Below are 25511 nucleotides of genomic sequence, written 5' to 3'. Positions count from 1 at the left end.
GTTGACTTAGAAACAGTGAACATTCACAAAACATACACTAATTTGAGTTCAGGATTGACAATGGGCACTTTGGCATTCTAGTCAGCTCATGCACATCGACATTTCGACCACCTATATTACGATTCAGAAGCGAGGTCTTCATCGGGACCATAAGGTAGCAACCTATTGTCACTTTAAACAAGGAACCAAATCCTTCTGAATCAGACTTCAACTTCTACTCCTGTATTGGTGGAGTCTGTGATGGTGCACCAGCACTGCATTTAAAGCTATTATTGTATTACCAGATGAAGTTGGATTCTGACGGATTTGGCTCCACATCATGGCTATATCTCATTTGGCGATAATAAATCCCAACAAGCAAAGTAACAGCTTGGAATGTCCACGTCACCCAGGATGCCCATATCACCTGCAGGAGTGTGCAGAGCATTTTAATCTCCATGATTGCTAGAGTTGTATATAATAAGGGTAGGCTGGTGATAGCAACAGTGTATAGGACTGCAACTTAATACAAGCATTGGAAAAGCCAATCGGTTGGTTTTGTATAGCAAGCATATGCCACAAAAAGAAAAAGAAAAAAAAAAACAGAGAAAATAATGTGTCTCATTAAATGTGGCAGACATATGCATATACAATAAAAAGGTGCCATTTAAAAAAACAAAACCATTGCATATAATTTTAATTGAACAGCTTCCGAGTTTGTAGTGGATGTAGAACAAGTATAGAAACCCTATTCAGTTTTGATGCATATCAGAGGGAAAGAGGATTCTTATTGGCGTAAAAAAAGTAGTTTGTTTTAAACTACTATAACATTAAGAAACAGATTAAGCAAAGATGGATGACTTAAAACAAAGGGTAAATAATGGAAAGAAAGAAAACGAAATGACAAATTACATTTTTGGCCCACCAGCCCTGGCACTGAATTGCACTTCTTTTGAGGCAGATGTATGCATGCGATCAAGCAAAGTACCATCACTCATCGCTCAAAAGAGAGGGAATAGCTGACCTACTGCCCAATGCTATATGCTGTGGTCAGCAGGTACACATTGTGAATGACAGCTGAACAGATCAATGGAATAGGAGGGCTGACCCAAAAACCCTTGGTATCTACATATGTAATTTATGAATGTTTTGACTGCATGAGGAAGAGCAAAATACCTAAAAGCGGCCTCCAAGCTAAACCTAAAAACGAGGAACAGTGGATGGTTGGGTAGCTGTTACTTTGAAAAGTGTGTGGGGTGAGTAAGAGCTGGCTTTTACGAAAAGACGACCGAGATCGAAGTGCATAGTCCAGTTTTAGATCAATGCCAACTCACTGTCAGATACCCAAGTGGCACGAGGATTCTAACTCATTGACTATAAAGGTACTAGCAGGGTCCGAACACGAGCCAATAGAAGTTTGCAAAAAAGTTTCCAATGTCTTGGCTGAAGTTAGCTGTGGTCACTTGGTCCACAGCCCTGGTGTGAACCAAAGACAAGTATGCAGTGATTAATTCCCATCATTCACTTCTAGTGTAAAAAATCCACATGGTGGGCAGTCACATACATTTTCATTTCCAATACTTTATATGGATTAGCTGCAGACATGTGGTGCGCAGATAGTAGTGTGCAGTGTTCTCCAATGTTGGTTCTGGAGGGCCGGATCCATGTTTGCTTTTTAGCATAACCACATTTACATAAATGTAGTTATTTTAAAAATCTGGCATGGATCCAGCCCTCCAGGACTGACATTGGAGAACCCTGGTATAGGTTACCTACAGGCCTTTCATGTTTAGATACTTCCATGAATCAGGTCTGAATCTAGATGCATGAATTGCACCCAGGCCTGTAGTGAGCAGCTCCAAAGGGTTCCAACGTTCGGCCATGGTATAAATCAGACACATGCTTCTAATGAGCAAAAACACCACCACAATTTTCCCACCTATATAGTTACAGATATGAAACTGTAATTGTGTATTCAGATCAGATTCAAGCGTGTATGCATATTTCTATTAGTAAACAAAAATTCCAACATAGGCAAATTATTGATAGAGTTAGTGAAAGCCTAGTAATGAGTGGTATGGCAGGACGTTTAAGGAAAATGAGCAACCTACGCACACAACTTTTCCCATCTGTCTTCATGCTATAGTCTTACAAAATCGCATCGCTCATAGGCTAATCTGTTAGTTTAAAGTGGAGTTGATCCAATGTATACACATTATATTATGTTACGCCTGCACTGCTGTGAAGAGCTACTGTCTCCATCAGACTGGGAAAAATATAAAGATCTTTAGTGTCTATAATATGTCACGCATCACTATAAAAGAATTACTTAATAAATAAATAAATACAGTCAAGGATTTCACATTTTCAGGGCCAGTCCCACAACTGTAATAAGGTTCAGAGAGACCAAATCAGAGTTTCCAGATTAAATAGCAATATAATATAAGGATGATAACACATAAAATACAGATATTCAAATTGCAAATATAAAGACCTGGAACAGTAGCACCCAAGTATGATTTAATGAAAGATATCACAAGCCATGGGTACCGAAGCCATATTAGACTTATTTGCGAAGAGACATACGAGTCCCAAGTTAGCCAACTATGAACACTGGATAGACCCATGAGGTAGAGGATCCATTTAAATTTGTATATAGACCCTTTCTACAACACCAGAGGCAGATAGATGATCAAGCTTCAACCTGCACCACAATTACATTTGGTGAGTTTCAGTCAGTCAGTCAAAGGCTTTATTTCGATAAAAACATATCATAAAAGCATAACAGTTAAAATAGAATAAGTTAATTTCATTTGACTTTAAAAAAAAAACTATTTTTACAATAAAGAACAAAACGGGTCATAAATAATTGTTAAGAGTGAATTAAACAATTTCCTTGAGCCTTTTACTTCTGAAACGCCATGCCCAAGATAAGAATTTTGCAAGGGCACAAACGTACAATGGGCGAGCGTCTGACATTAAAATGCGGAGCGCCACAATATGGTGTCTAGTTCCCAAGGAGCGGCACAGTTGCTTGAGCCATCTTCTCCTTGGGTGGGCGTACTCATGGCATTCAAATAAAAAATGAGCCACAGACTCACGTATGGATGTGCAAAAGGGGCAAAGTTCAGAGGTCTGAGGAAAAGAATTCCATCGTGATGTAAAAGCATAGAGTAGGAGGGTCCCAGTCCTAAATTTATAATACAAGGCTCTGTCAAAAGGGCTCTCAATAATGTCAAGATATAGTTCCCGGATTGGTTGATCCTTAAAATTCAGGAAGTCCTCTGTAAGTCTCCCCAATGACGTGTTCGTGATCCGTTGGGTCGCAATCCAGTTCCAATATAAGAGCTTAAGCGTGGCTTTCGGAGGGGAAGATTTATTTTCCCATGCTGCATTAAGCCCCAGATTATACAAGAGGGCTTTCATATCACGCAACCATTTTATCCTGTGCCATCCTGGAAGTGACATGATTTCTGAGAGACCTTTGGCATATTTGGCTAGTTCCGGGACCCGCCACAAACGAGCCCATAGCAATAGAGGGCGAAATTTCGCCAAATCACCGAAGGGGCGACAACCAAGATCGAGCATTAATGGAATCGTGGGGGTACCTTGGGGAAGGGACATAATGGCCCTAAAGAACTTCCTCTCTGCTCTTGACAGGTCACCAATATCGCAAGAGCCCCAAAGCTCGGCTCCGTAAAGGGCAGAGCTAACTCCTCTTGCTGCATAAATTTCAATGACGGGGGCTATAGGTCTAATAGCACAGGAGCGCTGCTCCTTTACAAGAGCCCCTGTAACCCTTTTGTGGGATAACAGCATCTTGCATAAATGGGGGCCCCACTGCATATTATGGGATAGACGAATCCCTAAGTAATCAAACACATCCACCCTCCCCAAAGGTTCGTCATTCAATTTTGGGGGGCGCATAGATTTTTTAGGGGGATTCAACACAAGATACTTTGTTTTGTCTCTATTGATTACCAGGCCCCGCTCTGTACAGAAGAGCTGGAAATTATTTAAGAGTTTTTGGAGGCCCATTGGGGTTTTGGAGAGTAAGAGTGTATCGTCCGCGAAGAGGAGGGTGGGGATACGTTCCCCCGCCAGGGATGGTTCATCTGAGGGGTCTTTCAATAGATGCTCAACTACACCGTTAATATATAAAGAGAAAAGGGTGGGAGCTAGAACACATCCCTGGCGTACCCCTCTCTCTACCGGAATTCTGTTGGTTTTCTCACCATTTCTCCCCCACCTAACCTGGGCAAAAGTATTTTCATGCAGCCTTACCATTAGCAGGAGTAAGTAGTGGGGCACCCCCATGACAGCAAGGACTTTCCAAAGAGCCTCCCTAGGTACTAGGTCAAAGGCAGTCTTTAAGTCGATAAAGGCGAAATAAAGACTGCCTTTGCCCAGGACCACCACCTTCCAATACACAAGCAACAGTCTGAACGCTTGCTCGATTGTGCCGGTGCCTGCTCTGAAGCCTGCCTGGTAGTCGGAAAGGATGCCGTTTTCGTCGATCCATTGTAATAATCTGACCAACAACACCTTCCCGACCACCTTTTGAGTTATATCTAGCAGGCTTATGGGTCTGTAATTTGATGGGTCGTCCCTGGCCCCCTTTTTAAAAATGGGGACGACCTCCGCCCCATTCCAAGATGCCGGGATAGGCGCTCCCCCGCTAATAGCATTAAGCAGGCAGTTAATAAATTTACCCCATTTCGGGATGTCTGCTCGTAGCAAATCCCCGGGTAAGCCGTCTGGGCCAGCTGCTTTTTGGGGCCTGATGGTAGTAATTGCATACTCCACTTCTTTGATCGAGAAAATGGAGTCTGCCACCCAGTTGTTTGATGGCAAAGCTATGCATAGCATTCCGGTTACTAGGTCATCACTCCTTATTGGCAAATCCGGAGTTGCTGGGGCCACCTCCCTTATGTGTTTTTCATTAGAAATGTCCATAGGGAGGGCATTAGAGGTAGCACCTGTTTGACTGGCATATAATTTAGAAAAGTGGTTGACCCAAGCTTGGCTGGTGATATTGCATGTAATGAAGTCAGTATCAGGTCTATTTTTGGCTCTAATTATGTCCCAAAAACGCCTTGAGTCTTTCCCCAAACTTGCCTCTTTTAGAGAGCGCCAATGTTCGATTTCCCACTCCTTTTTAGCACTGGCCAGAGTTTTCTTATAATTTAGCCTAGCTCCCTGAATAGCTCCTTGGGTTTTGCTTTTGACGGCCTTAATCAAAAGCGATTTGGCGTGCCTACAAGCAGGTGTGTACCAATCATGCTTTCCCCTAGGAAGCCCAATTGCCGCATTTTTGCGCACTTGATTCATTTTTAGGAATACATTCCCAATGGACCTGATGGTTTCCTCAAAAATAGGGGTAACCCGACCGGGATTTAGCTCACCCTTGTCTGAGCTATCCAGTTCCAATTCCAACTGTGCGTCTGTGAGTACTGTATTGATTGTATTTAGTTTAATTTCATCCTTCGAAACCATGTTCCATTTTAGGCGTTTCCCACACGAGGATACAGAAATTTTTTGGGCTGGGTTAAGGGATGTTGTTGTCTTTTCATGAGGCCATGGATTCCTGAGGGACAATGAAAGCGAGTTATGATCGCTTTCGACTGTGGGCAGGACTACCATGTCCTGAACAAAACTCCAGAGAAGGAAATCTAGCATGATGTAATCGATCCTAGAGGTAGGATTGACTCTGTTAAACGTGGCCGCACCCAAAGGATCAGAACGCGTGCGGCCATTAGCTGCTCTTAGCCCGAATTCCAGCGTTAGGGCATTGAGCTGAATAGCAGTTTTGGACCATTTTTTAATCGGAGGGATGGTTAAGATCGGGATACCCCATCTATCATCATCCTCACTTGGGTCATAGATGTCATCCTGTATAAGGGGCTCATACGTACAGTTGAAATCACCCGCGACCAAAACATGGGATCCAGCTAAATTTTCACTCAGTGCCGTTTCAAGGATAGATACTGTCGGGGATGGAGAGCCATATTTAGTACCTCTGGCATATACATTAAATAGGTCGAGGATGAATCCTCTTTGGGAGCCTCTCAAAGAAATTTTTAAGATATCTGGAGAATTAATTTGCTTTGACTCAATCTGAAGATTTAAGGCAATGCTTACCCAGATGAGTAGGCCTCCCGAGGGACGACCTGACCCATTTCTTGGAAGTACTGCAGGAACAAAGTAGGTAATATAACCTACCCGATACACGGGTTCCAGGCTCCAAGTCTCTTGGAATAGGCAAATCGTATGTGCCTCTACTAGGGCATTCCACTCAGGCAGATAAAGTTTCCTGTGGATGCCAGCTACATTCCAGCTTAGGATCTTTATAGTATCGCCATGTTTATAGCGAGTGTTTTTTTTTGGAATACTGGGGCATTCAGTTCGCGGCAGAAAAACATCATGGCTCACAAGCTCATTGCAGGGCACAAGTGGTACCTTCCCAGATCCTAATACAAGGGTAGAACGTAGGCGGTGGGAGGGGGTCTGCAGAGCTTCTTGAGGAGGAGGGTTAAGGGAGGTTATAGGCTGGATAGGAGATAAGCCGTTTTTGGGTAAAAAACAGTCTACGCGTTGGAATGGGTTGGGACTAGTACATTCATTGTCCTCAGGGACAGATCCAGAACCCAATAATGGTCAGTCTACTTCTTCTAAGCAGCTGAATCTGTTAGCAAGTGGTATGCCACTCCAACCTTCAGAGAGAACTGTATCTCTACCCTCAAAGCCTGGCCAGACCTCCCTCTCCCTTCTTTTGTTCCAGGGTCTTACTTCAGACGTGCCCCTATCGGGAGTATCGTCACAACAATTTATAGGAGGGTAAAAGGAAGAGAGTCTTCTCACCTTTATTCCGTCAATTTTGGGCCATGTATTACGACGGCAGATATAATCAGCCGTTCGAGAATTATCAAAATTGACAATAATGCAGTCTCCCTGGATCTTTTTCTTCTCACTACCTAACCAAGAAACCCTACGCACCATAAGGATCCTGCTACTACAAGAGTGAGGGAGCGGTCTATTAGCATTGAGCCAATGCTGTACCTTATTTTTTAAGGACCACGTTGGTTCTTCTTTATGTGGCCTTAGCTCAGGAACACCAGTCATGATCACAACATATGGGTCGCTTTCTGGAGGTAAGTGTATAAGATGACCAATCTCACCCCTAAATTTGTCATTTTGATCTACTGTCCCCGTGGGTTTGAGTGATTTATTTTGGTGAACTGGCCCCGGTGTTTTTGCTAAAGTATTTTGGTGTACTAACCCCAGGTATTTAGGTAGTGTGTTTTCCAAAATTTCACCAGAGGTAGGGGGTTTGGAAGGTTCACCAGCTTTCCTTAATGCAGCTGGCAAAAATTTTGATGGCGGATTTAAATCAACCGGGGGAGCGCTCGCCACTACCCGCTCCATCCTCAAGGTCGAGGGAGTAGCTTGCAACTCCTGATGGTTGGCCGATCCATCGCTCTTGAGTGCGTTCAGAGATGAATTCATGGAGAGTATGTGCTTTTCGATGTTAGAAAGAGAAAGTACAATAGGTTGCACATATTCTCTAAAGAGTTCACCTAGTATACTTAAAAGTTGGTTATTAGCCTCATAAACTTTGCAACCCATGCCCAAACTGCTTAGATCACTAGGGGCCGATGGAATCATAAGAGGGACTGCTGTATCTATAGCTGTTTTATGTAGGGCACTCTGGACAGGATTACTTTTATTTTTTCTTGGCGCCTGGGTAATCAGAGTTTTATTCGTGACTTTGGGGTTACATTTTTTCGATTCCCTAGGCTTCTTCCGTTTGGGGATGGCACCCTCCCTTTCCCCCCTTGGGTGATTTGGACTGGGCCCCTCCTGCCTTGGACTTGAAAACAGGTCAGGCGTCCTCTCAAGATCTTTGCTTGAGTGCATATCTGAGAGGGCTAAGGAAGCCGACAGATCAACCGTATTAGGTACACCGTGGGTTTCGACCTGGACTTCAATGAGAGGCCTAATGGTGTTTGAGCCTATAGGAGTCTTAGCTAAAGCCATAGGGCCTAATGAGGAGCGTCTTGCTAGATCTTGCGAAACTCTTCGCTCCAAGAGTGACATACCTTGATTAATAGCTTCATTTGCCCTAGTAATGTATTGGTCAATCGGACCAGATGTACGCGCTACCCCCTGAGCGTTTTTACTCCTAGAACCCCTCGTCATCCTGTCAGACATGTACTGGTATGTAGGACCTTCACACAGTTTAAATTGAGCAGTTGGCACTTTGCCAATGGGATTTCGGGCTGTATATAACTAGGTACGATAGCTGCAAAACCACATCAAGATGTGAATATCAATGGGGTGGCCCAGTCCAGTCTTTAACAGGCTTAAACGGGCCCGCCCTTGGCCCGGGCGCGGCCCGCGCGCGGTTCCCGCGAGGCGGTCGCCCAGCAGATCTTTTATGCGCCTCCAGGCGCGAGATTGTTAGAGGCGGCTTCCTCTTCCGCCGCACGGGATGCTGGGGGATGAAGTCCCCCTCCTAACGGCGGCCGCTTTGGAATGGCGGCGGCAGGAGGGAGACGAGCAGCAGACACGGTCCCCAAAAGGAAGCACTGCGAGGAAATGCAGGTAAGTTTTCTACAACAGGAGTCGCCCACTCGGCCAGTCGCCCAGCAGATCTTTTATGCGCCTCCAGGCGCGAGATTGTTAGAGGCGGCTTCCTCTTCCGCCGCACGGGATGCTGGGGGATGAAGTCCCCCTCCTAACGGCGGCCGCTTTGGAATGGCGGCGGCAGGAGGGAGACGAGCAGCAGACACGGTCCCCAAAAGGAAGCACTGCGAGGAAATGCAGGTAAGTTTTCTACAACAGGAGTTTAATTTAATGAGCTTAAGTGAAATAATACGATCTACATCAGTAATGATTTATGAAATTAATTGGCTTCTATACATTTGATAAGCTATTGAAGTACACTGATTAGAAAGAAAATGGATACAGGCCGCTTTAACGCCTGGTTACCTAATTTTTTTAACACGTTTATAATCTATTTTCATTTTCTATTAAAAAAAATACTAGTTAATTAAATGATATCCAATTAATTCAAATGCATTAACTGGACAGAACAAAGAACTGCAACACATTTCCCACAAAAACTGAACTTTTCTAAAAGCAGGGTCAGAGCAGGAGTCATAAGAAAAAGAGTACAATCAATACAACAGCTGTTTAAAAGAAACTTGTATAAACCATTTCTCATTTTGAAGGTGAACCTTTACACTTTTGCTTGTTTTGCCAGTTTCCGAATAAACCTGAAGACTTGGCTCTTCAGACAGAGCTCGTAGTGCACTTGTTTTTGACTCGCTAGGCCCTAATCTTGCTTAGCGCGGGGACACTCCCGTGGAGTAACCAGGCGCTTTATAAATCAATTTCATTCTTTCATTATAAATCAATTTCATTAATTCATTCATATTCGAAATCTCTATCTACAGTTCAATATTTAAATGGATCAAGGAGTCCCAATTCTATTGTATTAATGCAAAATCACACCTCAAATTTGGACCGTGTTACCACCAACATAGCATGTCCTGTGCCAAATCATCTGAGTTGCATACACACTTGTTGACAAAGAAAAAAGACTAAAATTCATCAACCAGCACAGAGATAAAACACGTTCAACACGCTTTGACATAATAGAATTACAGCGAGTGTCGTAATTACTAATAACTGAAGGACTAGCAATCCACTAGAATGCTTTCTTTATGGACAAATCCAAGCCTTAACCAAACTAGTCTACATTCTGTTCAGTTTACAAAAGAAATATTACAAAATTAAATTTCATAATTTAAAAGAAAAAAAAACATTTTCATTAACATTTCTAAACGAAAAAAAGGAGAACACACACACATACACTCATTGTTTCTTCAAACCAGAGCTGAACCAGCAACACACATCATAGTCTCAAGAGTGCTTGCAACCATTCAGACTGCCAGGCCCCACTGGTCTGCTGTACCTACCAGATACAAGAGCTACAGATTGAATAGAGTCCAGCCAGTATGAGGAGATGCTGAGCTGCACTTTAGTGTCACTGCAAGTTGACAAAGGTGATCCAGTTGTTTTTACTCTGTCGGGGAAGGTTACATTGCTGTCCTGGAAATGGGTTGTCTGCAAGAAGGTAGCAGTGCGCCTTTCAAAGTACTCCACTATCTGGGCCAGATACCCTGCACCTACCAGAAACCAAGACAGAAGTGTTACTGGTCAGAACAAAATATTGGAGGTTAATATGTCCAGATCCAAGTAATATCTTGTCTGGCACAAAAATATAACCTTACTGCATATTTTATGAGTAGTTGTAGATCAAACTAACAAGTTCAACTTTTTTTTATTTATTTTAGATCTATATAGTAGTTTGTATGCTCATTGTAGCTAACACATTTATCATTTTTGAAGGTGTAAATTAAAGCCAATTTCACTGTTATCCCTCCACTATTCAAAGCTGGAAAAAGTAACTGCGACATTGAAATACTTGACCTTTAATCATAAGAAAACTAGACTTGTTGAAAACGAGGAGGCAAGCAGAGACTTAATGGGTTCACTCACCTTGTTCAATACTATATGACGCAGTTGCACTTTTATGTTGCATACTTCTATGCTCAAATGACGAGAGGGGTATATGTAAGATTGTTTCTTTGGAAAACATCCAATTTAGCAGCAGGAGGGCTTATGCCAAATAACATGCAATCACTGAATCACAGATATACTTCGGGATGGATTAGTGTTTTAAAGAAGGACTCACAAGGATAGGATATGACAAATTAGTTACTGTCCACATAATCAGCATATTACGCACAAGTCCTCTCTCTATCATGAACCCCAGCCTCCAACAGTCTCCATTAGAAGCATAGGTCATCTATATAGCATGATCCCCCCGCCCCCACAGTTTCTATAAGAAATAATATAATGTGTATTGATTCAGTGTTCCTTTAAAGTGTAAAATAGTCCCACGTGCGTCAAAGTAAGCAAAGCACTTGAGGCGCAATGATATACTAACATGAAGTGAGATGATAATTCTCCAGTGAGGCAGAGTTAAAGAATTGGCAATAGGCCATGCAGACCTAACAAGCATTGGGGGGGGGGGAGGGGGGAAGGAGGAGGAGATGCAAGTTTGTTTCAGTTAGTTAAAACCATAACAATTTTTCTAATTAAAAGAAAATTAAGATATGTTACACTGTAAGCCATCATAAATATGTGCAAAACAATTCAAGAAGTCATTCGGCTGGTTACTTGCTAGTATGCACATGTTTTAACGGATATGTGATTAGGAACCAAATCATGAATTTGTGCAAAAAATGGGCAAGAGTTAAAAAAAAATGTGCCATATCAATTCGAAAGATTGTTCTGCTAATTATTTGTTGACAGACAGTAATTTTGGCAGATCAGTTATTAAAAACTCGTAATTTTGGGAGATCAGTTATTAAAAACTCAACCTAGGTTTGTGCAGAATGAGCAAACATTAAAAAATAATCCATCAAAGCAGAATGTCAACAAATATTCAACTTAAATCTTTACATACTACCTCCCTCTGAGCGCTTTAACATCCTTTGAAAGTGGAATGATAGTCGAGGGCGTAGACCAGGCTTGAGCTTTAAGAATTGCTAAAACTTGCAGCAAGTTAAGTTAAAAAAAATGCGTTCGGGGCAGACGTAACTTTAAGCAGGTAACGTTTTTGGGTCGGGGTCGAATGAGGGCTATGATTTGTCTTGCGATAAGTCTCAGGTGCCTAGCCGAGTGATGGCTACCTGTTAAACTATTAACAGTGTCCTTACCTAGGAGGGCACTCTTATCTGCCATTGCGTCTGTTGTGCTGACAGTTGTTTGTTCACTTATAATAAAAACTTTGCGGCCCTACTGGAGAGCCGAATTAAATGGTCGTTCAATTATGTTGTCACGGCTTGGCAGCACGCGAAAAGAAGGGCAAAGTAATGTCTGTCGAAGATGGCCGACAGCTGGACAGATGGATAGAAAGTGTAGCTGGGTTTCCTCAAACAGACCACATAAACGGCAATGGGAGTCTGGCCAACATTGTTTCCAGGTTGGCACCTGATCTTTAGAAGGAGACTCCCATATGGATTAGTGGGAAAAAGTGTTGGATGGATTGGGAAATGAGGCATATGAGGTCCGGTTGGGGGCCCCAGTTGGTATAAGATTGTAAAACTGACCAGCCATGCTTTTTCCCAGCCATTTCTGCTTTGTCGAGCATCCAGGACTTTAACTTGGCCGCTTTGTTGCTGATTTTTTAATAAGCTGTATAATGTTTAGCTCCTAAACTTTGAAGCAGTCATGGGTTGTTAGTGCTCATCGGAGCACCAATGGCCAGCCATTTTTTGGGGGGGTTCTGGCTCTCCATTTTTGACCAGCACGAGGCAGCTAAAGATCCGGAGGGTGCTGCTTTCATCTTCAAGCCCAGTTTGGTTATGGCAGCCATCCTGACTGGGTATTGGTGAAACAACCCAAATTTCAGTCGCACTAGTGCTTGAGAAGTGTGTTTTGGTAAATGGAAGATAAGTTTAAATAAAACGGACTGGAGTTCGTTCAAGATAGCTGCGTCCTTGCCCTTTAGCTACCCCGAACCATAGGTCAGTGAGGGTAGGAACTTCGCCCCGATGATTTGTAACATATGTCTGCGACGAGCTCCCCATCTTTTTTTTTTTTTAATTTGGTTGAGAGCCTAGTATAGTTTGTTGGCTAGGGCCCTTCTCTGCATTAAGTGCTATTTGAAATGTAATCTTGTGTCCATTACCACACCTAGGTATTTGTAAGTGTTTACCAAATCTAGGCTGTTCCCTGCTGCTTTCCATTGGAACTTTACTTTTCGAAAAAAACAGGATGATTTTTGTTTTGCTATAGTTTAATTTCAGGCCTAAAGTTTCAGTGAATTCAAGGAGAGTTGTAATTTAGCACTGAAGGCCGATTGGGGTCTGGGGACTGACTGCATAAGACGATGTTTGCATATTGGAGGCTACGGACCATTCTCCTTGCTAGTTTTGGTGTATCACTCAAAACCTCTGATAAACAGCCATCCAGGTCTGCTGAGTACATTTTATTTGAAAGGTTTTATATAGCGCTGGCTAGACCCGGGGGTATCAGAGCGCTTTACATGAGTATCAGACCATAGCTGCAAGTTACATCGTTACAAAGGTTACACAGTTTTAAAGCATACCTAGCTACATAGTTTCATGTTAAGTCGAGACAAACAATAAGGACATATACGTAAGGGAAAAAGCAGGCAATGGGAGAGATTCAGGGGAGAAGGGGTAGGAACAGGGGAAGTAGACAGAGAGGGAAGGAGGAGGGTGAGAAACATAGCATGAAAGAGGAGGGGGGGGGTGAAGGGGGCACAAACCGGTAGACGAGTAATAGCTGCATCCAAAGTCCAGTAAGCTGTGATCCCAGGGGAAGTGGTATCATTCCCCCATCTCCGTTGCGAGAGGCTCCCTTTACGCAGTGGACTCTCTCAGATGGGTCTCTGAGACGCCATGGCCTATCTACTGGATCCTTCCCCAAAAAAGGGAGCGAGTGTGCTTTGGCAAGGGGCGACATACCATACCTCAACTGTGAGTGGCTCCCTTGACGCTGTGGACTCTCTGAGTATATGTTAAAAAGGCAGGTGTCAAGAACACATCATTGTTTTAGACCGATGAAGGTGGGGATCTTTTTAGTCGTTTGTCCGCCATACCTATTTTAACTCATACCCAGGTGTCTGTGTATAAGTTGATTATTGCATTGAGGAGTTTTGGAGGAGCGCCTTATCTGGCCATTTTGGCCCAGTGCAGGTCCCGAGGAACTGTTGTGAATGACGCTTTTAGGTCAACAAAGCAAGAACAAAAGGCAAACTGATGCTACCACTACTGGCAATCGCATTATCTCTGAGTGCGCATGCTTGAAGGCATATGTGTGCACATGTCACCACACAAGAGTGTGCATTGGACACAAAGCTGTGCACGCATACGAAAGAAGTGGCCACCTTTTTTTTTATATACTGATCCACAATGAATAGGCAATTGAACAAAATGTAATTGGTGGCTTTTTAGGGGGTTTTTTAAAGGCGGAAGAGCCTAGCAGCAACTTTCAGTGGAAGAATAGAAGTCAGCCAATCAAAAGGATGGTAAAGTGGAAATGCTCCAGGAGAGGGACAAATATTCAGGGGAAGGCAAGCCAATGTAAACCAAGGAATAAGAAGCAAGCAAATGAGAGTAAAAACGTGTAGACGAGACCTAAAAAGTGATGGCGAGAGCAGACAAACCTGAGCACTACAACCCACATAGCAGCAGAGAACAATAATAGTTGCTGAAGCCCAAAATCCTTTAGAATCCAAAGCTTACTGCTCGTGACTGTTCAGCCACATCCCAAAATGAAACAGCACATTAACTGCGAATTTCCATCAACACATTACCATGCCACTATTCTACACATCTGTCTATCCATCTCTCTCTCAGTGCACACATCTTCAGCACCTCCTCCAACACCAATGCTTCCAGTTCAACCTTGATCTCAAAGTCTCTATAAGAATTACGACTGCCAAATGTTCCAAAGCTAACTGCACACTACACGTTACAGCGCCATTCAACTTGAGTAAATATACCAAGTAAATTAGCAGCTGCTACTTTTTGGGATGAACCAAACTTGGAAATCCTTTGGTTGAGAAACTTCGAAAACCATAGTCGAACCCACTCCATGTATGCACTGACAAATCACATTTTTAAACACCCATTTCTCTTACCATCATGAAGGAAATAACCAACACACTCCTGTTTGACACTTCAACCACTCAAATTGACTCCTACAAAGTGAACTACATGACAATCTTTTATATTTCCGCACCCAATATTTCACTTTATTCCACTCGACCCCCCCACCGCCATAGCGATGTACTCTTTTAATACGCAATGGAACATTTACACCAGAGCATGTTTGAGGATCGTACTCAGTCCCCTTCATATTTTTTATTTGATCTCCAGTCAAGAATGCCTTAAAAGCCCTAGAGACCACCCAAACACCATTATCAGAAACAAGCACTTCAAAGTCTGCCTCCTTACAAAATATTTCTTGTGAATAGTAATAACTGATACAAATATCAACTGCCACGCTAATGCCACTGCTTCTACCAGTGAAATCCATTTTGCCCAATGATCTACTAACAGAGATGCAAAATTATACTTTGGGAGTAAACATCCAAATGTTTCACCAATACCAAAGTAACCCTCTTTCAAGCTAACCGAGGCCATACTACCAGAATCAGGCGTGTCCATAGATCCTTCAACAGACTTCTAGTTGCCCACTGACTTGCATACTTATAAGCATGCTATGCAAGGCTCTGGGTAACAACGCCAGAAGTTATGAATTGATGAGGCATCAATAAGTCTACACTCACCAGATCTCCTCAGAAATCTGATTTAAAAAGTCTTAACTTTACTGCAAATTCTTTCTTAGGGTAATTGGTCAGTACAAACATTCTTAATAAGTCATCCATCCTCTTCATCCACTCTTCTCCATAACAAACCATTCCTTACATATGTTGGTACCACACCCAGCTCTTCACCCCCATGAACTCTCACCCTGGATAGTCGGCATCCTTGATAAACAGTTGGAGATACAACTTTGTATTCAACACACACTCATAAGCATGCAGTTCTGAGCTCAATCTTACTATTATTGTAGTACATTTGTTTCCAACCGCTGCACAAAGATATTTTGGGCTTATGATCTAACCGCACAAGAAAAGAGTGCATTGTAAAGATAGTATCTAAAATGTTCTTCTGCTTATACAAATACCTTTTAATTTAGAAGGGAAAATAACAAGCAACTGCAATAGAAAATGCTTTAGCACCATTAAGCTGGGTCTGTGCCACTCCGTTAGTATACAAATTTGCGTATGCAGCCAGAATATTTCATGGTCACAACTGACAGTGCTAAGGTTGAATTCTGAAAAATGTCACTTTTGATGTTCATCAAGAGCATTTTGTTGTTCAAAACCCAAAAGGAAACTCAACCCCTCTCTTCAGTATTCTAAAAAATGAAATGAAGTCTACAAAATGTCTAACAATTAGCCACTGTATGGGCTGCACCTAAAAGAGAATGTTTGATCTTTTTCAATCATGTCTAATTTACGTAGTATAATCAACGAATTTCATCTTCTAATGAAACAATTTACATGTCCCCATTTCTAAGTAAGAAAGTGTGTTGGTAATCTTGTACAAACCTGACACAACACCTTCCGAATGCGACTCCACAACCAGACTCTAAACTAAAATTGCATTAACCTCGTCATCTGTATGCTGGAATGAATATAACTCAGTCCTTTGAAGAAGAAGTGCAGCCACTAGATACAAACCCAATACGGTGATTAACGCAGCTATGCGCTCTCAACTCTAGATGCAAATCTGCCAGATGACGTAAAGAAAGAAAATCCAGGGAATAGTACACCAATGTCTCCTGAGCTAGTCCAACCACCTTCGTTCGGGTAAATAAAACAAACTTGATTATGTAGTAAGTACAGCCAATATCGTTCCAAGAAACAAAGAGACACAAATAACTAAAGACCGATGGAAAGCCTCTTCACGATGTTAGCCTGTCTTAATACATTATACACTATGTTCCTAAACTCTTCCTTAACACCATACCTAATATGATAAATGTTACAATGCATCACACAAGTGACAAACACAATCCACAAGAAATGGTTAAAGGTAAACACCGATTGCATTTCTAAAGAAGAGCACCAATATAGTGGTAAAGAAATACCATGGGCCACAAAAACATAAATTGGTGTTATGCAAACACTTGCTGTCAAACACAGACATGCCCTGCGGTATATAGTTGGCTCAGATGACGTACAACTATCTACAGATGACCAAATTTCTAGTAAGCACAAATATATATAATACCTGCTTCAGTGAGAAAACGAGAAAATCATTTTCATGCTTTTGTTTATTTAATGTGAGTTTCACAAATAACTAATTGTCCCCTCTCTAAGATCCCAGAGAGCTGGGATATCTGGCAATATATGAGAACGCACTCTTACAAAACAAGTATAGTTCCCAACACGAGAATGTTTTTATCCGTCAACTTCCAATGCATTCTCGAAGGAGCCTGCAGAAACGTGAGCTCAGGTGCACTATGTAGCCATCTGAAAGGGCTTCAATCATGGGATCCAGGCGAGCGCGGGGACAGTGAGCAATGAAGTCACGTAATGTGTGAGGAGGACAAGGACAGGCCGCATCAGCGGAGAGAAGGGGTGATAGCCTATTTCAATTGGAAGCACTAGACACGATGGTAGCCGCGATCCACCCCCGCGGAACAGAGCCGGTATAAATGAGAGGCGGTCTGGCCCCGCCTCCAGCACGGTGGTTGGTGCCGAGCCCGGAAGCTGTCCCTTTCCTGTCCCCGCGGAGCGTAATGAGCGGAGCCCCAAGTGACAACTCCGCCTCACAGCGCTGTGGTTAGTCTTCAGTGGGTTAAAGTTGCACTCACCTTACTCCTAAAGGCCTTGCTGAGTCCACGTCGAGGGTTGTTGCAGCAGAAAAGAAAATGTCCAGACAGAAGCCGGGGAGAACGGCCTCAGTCTTGCACACACAAGGGCTCGCAAAGGGTAGGGCCTACGCCCAGGCGAAATGCCGGGGCGCTCGGCAGCTACGGGTGGAGGGATGGGTAGGGGGCCGGGTAAAGGACGTGACGCGTCCGTGATACAGGCCGGTCCGGGTGGCTCGCGGCAGCGTTTCGCGCATATGTGATGCGGATGGGGGGGAAACCCCGTGCTGTCAGATTGCGCACTACTTTGGCTGACGAGTGTACACAAAGTTCCTCTACGGAGGGTTTAGGACAATGGCGCCTGTACTCTTAAGAAACGGTCGCCAACGTTAGCAACTTTCACTGCAGCAGGCCCTCAGGACAGGAGGCGTGGTCCGTGCAGCCGCTAAGTGCTGTGCTGGGGAAGGTGGGGCACGTGCATGCACAAGGCTAAACAGCCAATGAACAACTGAAAAGCGCTCTGCAGCCAATCCCTTAACATCACACTTTCCCTCCCGTACTGAATATGTTTCCACCTACCTCATTGCTTTTTAAGCCACTGTCTTCCTTGATCTCCGCTCTTAGTTGCCGTAATTACGGACCAAAAAGGCCAGTTCTTTGTAGTGAGCGGACATCAGATCTCAGACTACAATAAAGGAGTGTACATGGAAATCTGGGGAGGTATCCGCCCTCGGCTATAATTTGCTCCAGATGTGCAGAATTGGACTACTATCTTCATAAATCAAAAACATGAATTTTGGTTAGATATACACTATTAACAATTCTTTAAGTTTAAATTGTGAAACACGGGCTATATTGTGTACATTACTCAACTTTTCAAAGAAGTGATTGGATTGTAATTCCATTTATGTAGCGCTTACTACCCATGGCAGAGTTAAAACGCTTTATGGCAGAAAACTCGTTGCTCCGGAACACAAGAATAGTGGTTAACTCAGTGTTGTTGGTTATTGAGATTGGTCTTCTGTTATCAAGGAAATCATTCCATGTATTTCATCCAGTTTTTTGCGGTAAAGTAGATTAATATGAGCGTGATGTGATCATTAGTGGGCCTGTGTGATCATGACCTTGATTGGTCGGATGAATAGATAAGTCCGAGAAGATCAGTTATTTCACAGGGAAATAGTTTAAAAGGAGAGGTTGTGAGCTATGAAATGAGATTGAGTAGTTTGCAGATATATAATAATATAAATTAAGATAGGCATGATGCGATTGAGAGTAGGCTATACTCAACAAAGAAAGATATGCATGCAGAGTTCTTGACATCTTTAAACTGTTTATTCTTTGGAAGTCAACAAAAGTTTGAACTGCATACATAGACATAGCCTAGGCCATGGGTACTCGCATACATTTTCTCAAGGACTGTAAAGTTTGGTCTGTGCAGCCGCGGCCCATGCAGGTAAGAGCGGCGGGGTGGGGGGAAGGTTCGACAGACGATGACGAGGGAAAATTAATGAAATAATTTACTTTCTCTCATCGTATGTCAAAATCCTCCTCCCATGTTACAGTTTACAAATCTGTTATGCTGGGAACAAGTCAAACCATAGAATGTATTTGTATAATTTTGAAGGTAGTTGTACATGGTAGCAAATAAATAATAGCTCCGCTTACTCTGCATGTTATATATTCTAAATGTGTTTCAGCACTAGAAAGACACAAATGCCCTGATTCTGAGTCAGTCCGTACCCAAGTGCTCTTTATCGCACAGGATAAATAACAATACCCTGGAGTATTTATTTATAACCAGCCCCCATTATGACTTTCTGGGGAATAACAGGCGAACATTGGTGCTTAGCACACCAAAATCTTTGTGGCACAGTAAAGATGATACATCTTTCCCCTGTTATATTCGGGCAGGTGCTCACTGTTGAAATATATGAAGAGAGAGATATTTGACAATCCTAGTAATTACTAGATACAACTTACACCACCCAACTTACTATTCAGTTGTTGGACCTGACAGCCTTGGGGTTGTCTTCCTCACAACTTTATGCCTGTCTCCTCCACATTTTCTGACCTCGATTTTGCTGATATTAGGACTTTGTGTGCACTTTGCCACTGCTAACCAGTGGTAAAGCGCTTGTGCTCTCTCCCCAAAACATGGTAATATTGGTTCATCCCCAATTGGCTTATTTAATATACTTATAAGTCCCTAGTAAGAAGCTACTACATATACCCAGGCCCTTTAAATGAATGAAATGCTACTTGTGGGCCTGCCGCACTGATTGTGCCTACCCACCACAGAAGTCCTCTAACCAGGGCTGAGGCCTGCAATTGTAGAGCCTGTGTGTGCAGTTACGCTGCCATGTCGAACTGGCAAAATAAGCCTTTTTCCATGCCCAAACCTCTCCTTTTTATACATATGTCTGCCCTAAGGTAGGCCCTGAACAACTTAGGTGTCAGGGTGCCATATTTAAAAGGCAGGATATTTACTTTTAGGTTTTGCATATCCTGGTTGTGAAAAGCTCCCAAATTTGTTTTTCGCTACTGCAAGGCCTATCTGTCCCATAGGAACACATTGGGATTGGCTTATCACATTTTGTAAGTGTAATTCACAATTAGGAAGACATAATAGTTTAAAGTTGGGTGTCTCTGGAATCACAATTTAAAATACAAACTTATTGTAAAGTTGGATTTTAGATTCTGAAAATGCCACTTTTATAAACTTTGCATTTTCTTATTTTAGCCATTTGGAGCCTGCTGCCTGTCTCCTCTGCTCACATGTCTAGGGTGGTGACAGTTGGAATTTGTGTAACCCCCTAGACAGCCACACACAATTGGAGCTTGTGTGTGACTTGATGGGCCATCCTGGCACTATCGGAGGGAGGAGTTGACCCAGCTTCATGTATACCTGCATAGTCTGTGTCCTGTCCCCACACAACGGGATGCATAATCCCTGTAGTGAGTCTGGAGCCAGGGCAGGAAGGGTAGGGCCTCTGGGCACCAGGCACTATTATAACACCAGCATCTTCGAAACATGCTCCTTGATACTGGCTCTCACCTTATCTGACAACCCTTACATTTTGTTCTGCACAGGTAAGCTGTCTCCAGGGTTAATATCATGGACACACAGGTGTGTGAGTCTAGGGGTGAGGGAGAACAGAGGCAAACTGTCTCAGTAATCGGGAACAGTCGCTCTGCTACTCTGGGGTCAGGGAAGAAGAGAGGTGGACACCTTCCACTGATCCATTGTGCTCCTGGGCAGAGAGGAGGTCAGGGAAAGGCCCACTCTCCTCTTCCACTCACTAATTATCAAAGGGGGCATTCTAACTCCGCACCTCTCATAGTGAGGCTAAAGGCCGTTCACATGGAGCACCCAAGGTGTCTGGAGATCTACCAAGTAGCTATGGGCTGTTAAAGCAGTCCTGGAGGGCCCTGGGCTCTACTGACTCCATGATGAATACTTTCTGGCCAGGCAGAAACTCTCCCAGAGTGACCTTCTGGTCGTACCAGAGCTTCATGACTTTTGACTGGCCTCCTGAATACTTTTTGCAAAAGCGACGCATCTGGTTGCGGGGAGCCAGCATGTAGCTGATTACATCCTGGGGGGCGTTTCCTGGGAGCTTGCTGCCACCGCTCCCTTACAAGGCTCAGAGGTCCCTTAACAGGGAGGCCATAGAGAAGTTCAAAGGGGCAAAACCCTAATACTTTCTGTGGCACCTCCGTATAGGCAAATAGAAGGCGTTAGGATGACGTCCCACTTATGCCTTATAGGCTCAGGGAGGCCCATAATCATACCTTTCAAGGTCTTGTTGAATGTCTCCACAAGACCATTGGTTTGGAAGTGGTTGTGTGTTTTGAACTTGTAAATTACTCCCCATGCATCTCACATGACCTTCTTATACCGGACATGAAGTTAGTGCTTCTGTCAGACACTGCCTCCTTTTGGAACGCCACATGGGTAAAGATCCACATCAGAGCTGTAGCTACCACAGGTACTGTCACTGACCTCAGAGGTATGGCTTCTGGGTAGCAAGTGGCATGGTCCACCAAGACCAGGACAGACCTGTTCCCTAGGATAGTGTTGAGTTCCAAAGTTCCAATGACGTTGATGCCCTCTCTTGCAAGGGAGGGTTCCAACAACTGATAATGAGGTCAGGGGAGCTTTTTGCTTTCTCCTGGGTTTCTCACTGGCCTAGCAGGTGGGACAGGACCTACAGAATGTATCTGAGGCTTTCTTCATTTTGGGCCAATAAAAGAGGGAAACAAGCCTGGTTAAGGTCTCGTTTTGCCCTCATTTTTCTGCCATGGGTAATTCAAGAGCCAAACCCAGTAGGAAGGTCCTGTAACACTGGTTGACCATCAGCACACGGGCTGCCCAGAACCAGAAGCCTTAGGCTCACTTTAAAGGAGATCATTCTCCTAGTATATTAGGTAAGCTCCAGAGGCTTCACATGCTGGTTGGACTGTGGCTTTCCGCCTCAAGAGTGGGGCACTCTTTCTGTATCCTCCAGAATTCCTCCCTGGCGGGCCCACCCTCAACTTGCCAACCAGAAAGCTCAGGTAGGTCACCTAAGGTTGCAATGTCCTCGCCGGTAGACCAGGGGACCTTCTCCTCAGGGGCCCCATCAACTTCGACCATGGGAACTTCAGGGACTGGTTTCCCATGCTCCCTGACGCTTTTGGCAGCTGTCTGGGTCACTGTCCTGGGCGCCTTTTCGTCACTCCGTGAGCAGCCTTGGACCATGTGGTCATACAGACCCACTCAGGCAATCCCAACATCTCCAAGTGTGTGTGACCTGAGCCCTACCTCCCGACAGGCATGGCAGGACTCAGTTACTTTAAGGGAACCTGAGACCCCCCACCCCCTAAAAGGGAAGATGGCTCTCATGATTGTTGGTCTCTTTGACTTGGTGGAATGTGTTCAAAAGAACCTGCTCTCAGGACACCAGCTGACTCTTGACAATAGTCACAATAGCTCCTGTGTCTCTCAGAGCCTCCACCCATTGCCCATTGATGGGGACCCACTTTTTATACTTGGAAGTATTTGCAGGTATATGGACTTTTGGTACCATCTCCATAGCACTCAGGGAAACTAGGGTCATCTCCTTCTGCTACCCAAGGCTAACTGGGTCTACCTCCTCATGGAGCTCTGCTGGCTCCGTGACCCATGCTTTCTGGCCAGGCTGAAACTTTACCAGAGTGATCTTCTGGTCGTACCAGAGCTTTATGACTTTTTGACTGGCCACCTCATCTGAAATCTGGACATAAAAGACTTGCATCCTCTGCACCTTGACTCTGCCATCTGTGAGTCTCTCCTGTCAATTGGTGCAAACCCAGTCCTGGCACCTTGAAAGTGGGCCTAAGGTGCTTGCCAGAGGAACCAACACATCTTCTCTGCTGAGCGATGCAATCTCGAGCAGAACCGATGCATCTCCTCGGCTGAGCGTTGCATCCCTGAGCGGAACCAGCTCCCGCATCGGTGAACAACGCATTGCCTTTGAAACCACCGCTGCTGCAAGCTTTTCCAGGCGCAAGCTCCTCACATCCCTTATTAACGACAGCCTCGACGTCGACACCGGAACTCCGCATTGCAGCTTGACCACTCATTGGAACCGATGCATCACCCATGCTGCGCCTCGCATCCTCAACAAAGGACTTTGCATCACAAGCAAAGGGGGAGAGGAGAGGAGTTGGCCTAATGGCTAGGGCTGTCGACCTCGAATCTGGGGAACCGGGTTCGAGTCTCAGCAATGACGCTGAACATCCTGTGATTTATTTATTTATTTATTTGTTTGTTTATATTACAGAGGTTTATATAGCGCAAACTTGACCCAAAGGTATCGGGTATCAGAGCGCTTTACATAGCACCAGTTGCGTTACATGAGGACACATTATTTTTTCTTAGGCACAGGGAGATTAAGTGATTAGCCCAGAATCACAGGATGTTCATCGTCATTGCCGAGACTCGAACACGGTTCCCCAGATTCGAAGTCGACCGCCCTAGCCATTAGGCCAACTCCTCTCCTCATCCCCCCCCCCCCCTTTGCTTGTGATGCAAAGTCCTTTGTCGAGGATGCGAGGCGCAGCAGGGGTGATGCATTGGTTCCAATGAGCGGTCAAGCTGCAATTCGGAGTTCCGATATCGATGTCAAGGCTGTCGTCGATAAGGTTTCCCTGTGCCTAAGAAAAATGATTGTCCTCGTGTAATGCAACTGGTGCTATGTAAAGCGCTCTGATACCCGATACCTTCGGGTCAAGTTTGCGCTATATAAAATACTGTAAAAAAAAAAAAAAGCCCCCTCGACGTCTGCATATGGACCTCACACTGCAGCCTCATCGCATCTCGGAAGCAACGCATTACATCGGCTGTGCGACACATCTTCGACATAAATCCACACAACACCCTGCAACCAGGATTAAACCGACTTGTTTGTATGCCTAACTGTGTCCCTGTAGCCGGCCCGCGCTCCATGGCTGGTGGCCTCAACTTGTGACTTTGTCCCGGTCCAGTGTCCAGATATCCCCAATAGCTCTTTTTGCTTCTTGGCACTATTTGTTGCTCAAAACTTTGAAATTCAATATCCCCAGTTCTACTTATTGGATTGTTTGTGTTTGAGTGTTATGTTTTGTCTTAAATCAATCTCTTTTCTCCTAACCTGGTGTGGAATCTTTTTGTGTGGAGTTTCCACTGTTTTACTGTTTGAAGTGTTGACAAATACTTTACACATTGCCTCTAAAGTTAAGCCTGACTGCTCTGGGCCAAGCTCCCAGAGGGTGAGCTCAGGTTAATTTAGGGTTTGCCTGCTTCTTACCCGGACTAAGATTGTGGCTGCTGCTTGACCAGGGCTCATGCTCCAGTCAATCACCAGCTCAGTTTCTAACATCCGAACTCTGTGCAAATAGGTGCTTACGCAGGGGATGGAACACACCGAGCCAGTTGTCAGTAATCAGGGCCACAGTGCCACCAGACCACAGAGAGTCAATACATAGATTGTTATAAGGTATATCATATGCAATATTAGGAATACGGTGCTGGATTGAAGATGATAAAAATCACTAAAAGATGCCTCTTTCTTTAGATAGGAACTCTTCTGCAGCACAGACGGTGCCCAACTATGTGACCAGGCAGAGTGATGTTATCCAGTAAGCACCTTGAAAGTGTAAACAATGTAGTGAGACCTGCAGGTCTAATGACTGATATAATCTACTTGAGCGATCTGTAATTTCCTCAACCCATCATATGGTCTTGTATTTAGTTTTTTTAATTGCCAGCCCCACCATCCCTAAAATCTGTGGTCCACCACACTGCTTCCCTGAGAAAGGAACCGTGTGTTTCAGAAGTGGTGGAGACTTGCCAGGATACCAGCAACATGGATACACACAGAGCAAGTGACCAAAATAACACATCAGTGTGATGATTCAGGCACTTCCCTATTAGTTCTGCTGCTTTTAAGAAGCTCTGTACACAGATGTTACTATTTCCAATTTATTACATGGTTTACTGATTTTCAGACGGGTGAAAGGCAGAGTCGCCGTCTTGAGAGTTGAACTCATGATTTTCCGATTGCTACATTTTTCATCAGTGACTATTCAATTTACTGAGGCCAAAATTCGTTTCTCAGAGCACTTAACTACCTTGATGGTTACAAGCATTCTAGGAGGAGCAGTAAACAGAAAAGGCAGAGCAAGCACTACATTTTGATTTGAAATTGTAACTTGGCTTAGTCAACATATCTCAACTGCCTCACTGAGAGTGACACCTGTGACTGCCTCATTTATAGCTAAAGCTTGCTTTGCTTACTCTCCTTACAAACCTCAGTCTCATTCTCCAAACATATCAGTTGATCTGGCTCTCAGATTAGTTGGGTATCCCCCGCCACAGCCTTTTGTGTGGTGTTGAGTAGATGAAAGACATGCAAACAAGTCTATCTGAAGAAAGCCTGTCATGGAAGTTTGCTAGAGTCATGGGTGCCAGGTGTGACTTATGCTACTTTGAGACACCCATACAGAGAGCCGGGCCACAGACGTACACAAGAAAG

General features: G+C 44.0%; 1 protein-coding gene across 6 annotated transcripts in view; it reads right to left on the bottom strand.

Annotated features, from left to right (window-relative positions):
* The window catches only part of CSK (C-terminal Src kinase), a 528738-nt gene extending 511072 nt beyond the window's left edge, over positions 1 to 17666 (bottom strand). Inside the window, exons 1-2 of one of the 6 annotated variants that reach the window (XM_085643801.1) lie at positions 17476 to 17666; positions 9963 to 10172 (exon numbers count right to left, since the gene is read on the bottom strand). The gene's annotated coding sequence lies outside the window, so the exon portion shown is untranslated. Of the gene's footprint in view, positions 1 to 9962; positions 10173 to 17475 lie in introns of those variants that run through there. The other 5 variants (XM_085643797.1, XM_085643802.1, XM_085643798.1 and 2 more) reach the window with 5 other exon arrangements.
* Positions 17667 to 25511: the final 7845 nt, after the last annotated feature.

The sequence above is a fragment of the Triturus cristatus genome, chromosome 3_1 (assembly GCF_964204655.1).
Source record: "Triturus cristatus chromosome 3_1, aTriCri1.1, whole genome shotgun sequence".
Classification (NCBI taxonomy): domain Eukaryota; kingdom Metazoa; phylum Chordata; class Amphibia; order Caudata; family Salamandridae; genus Triturus; species Triturus cristatus.
Note: the sequence above shows the minus strand (reverse complement) of the source record. Positions and strands in the feature narration are given on the sequence as shown.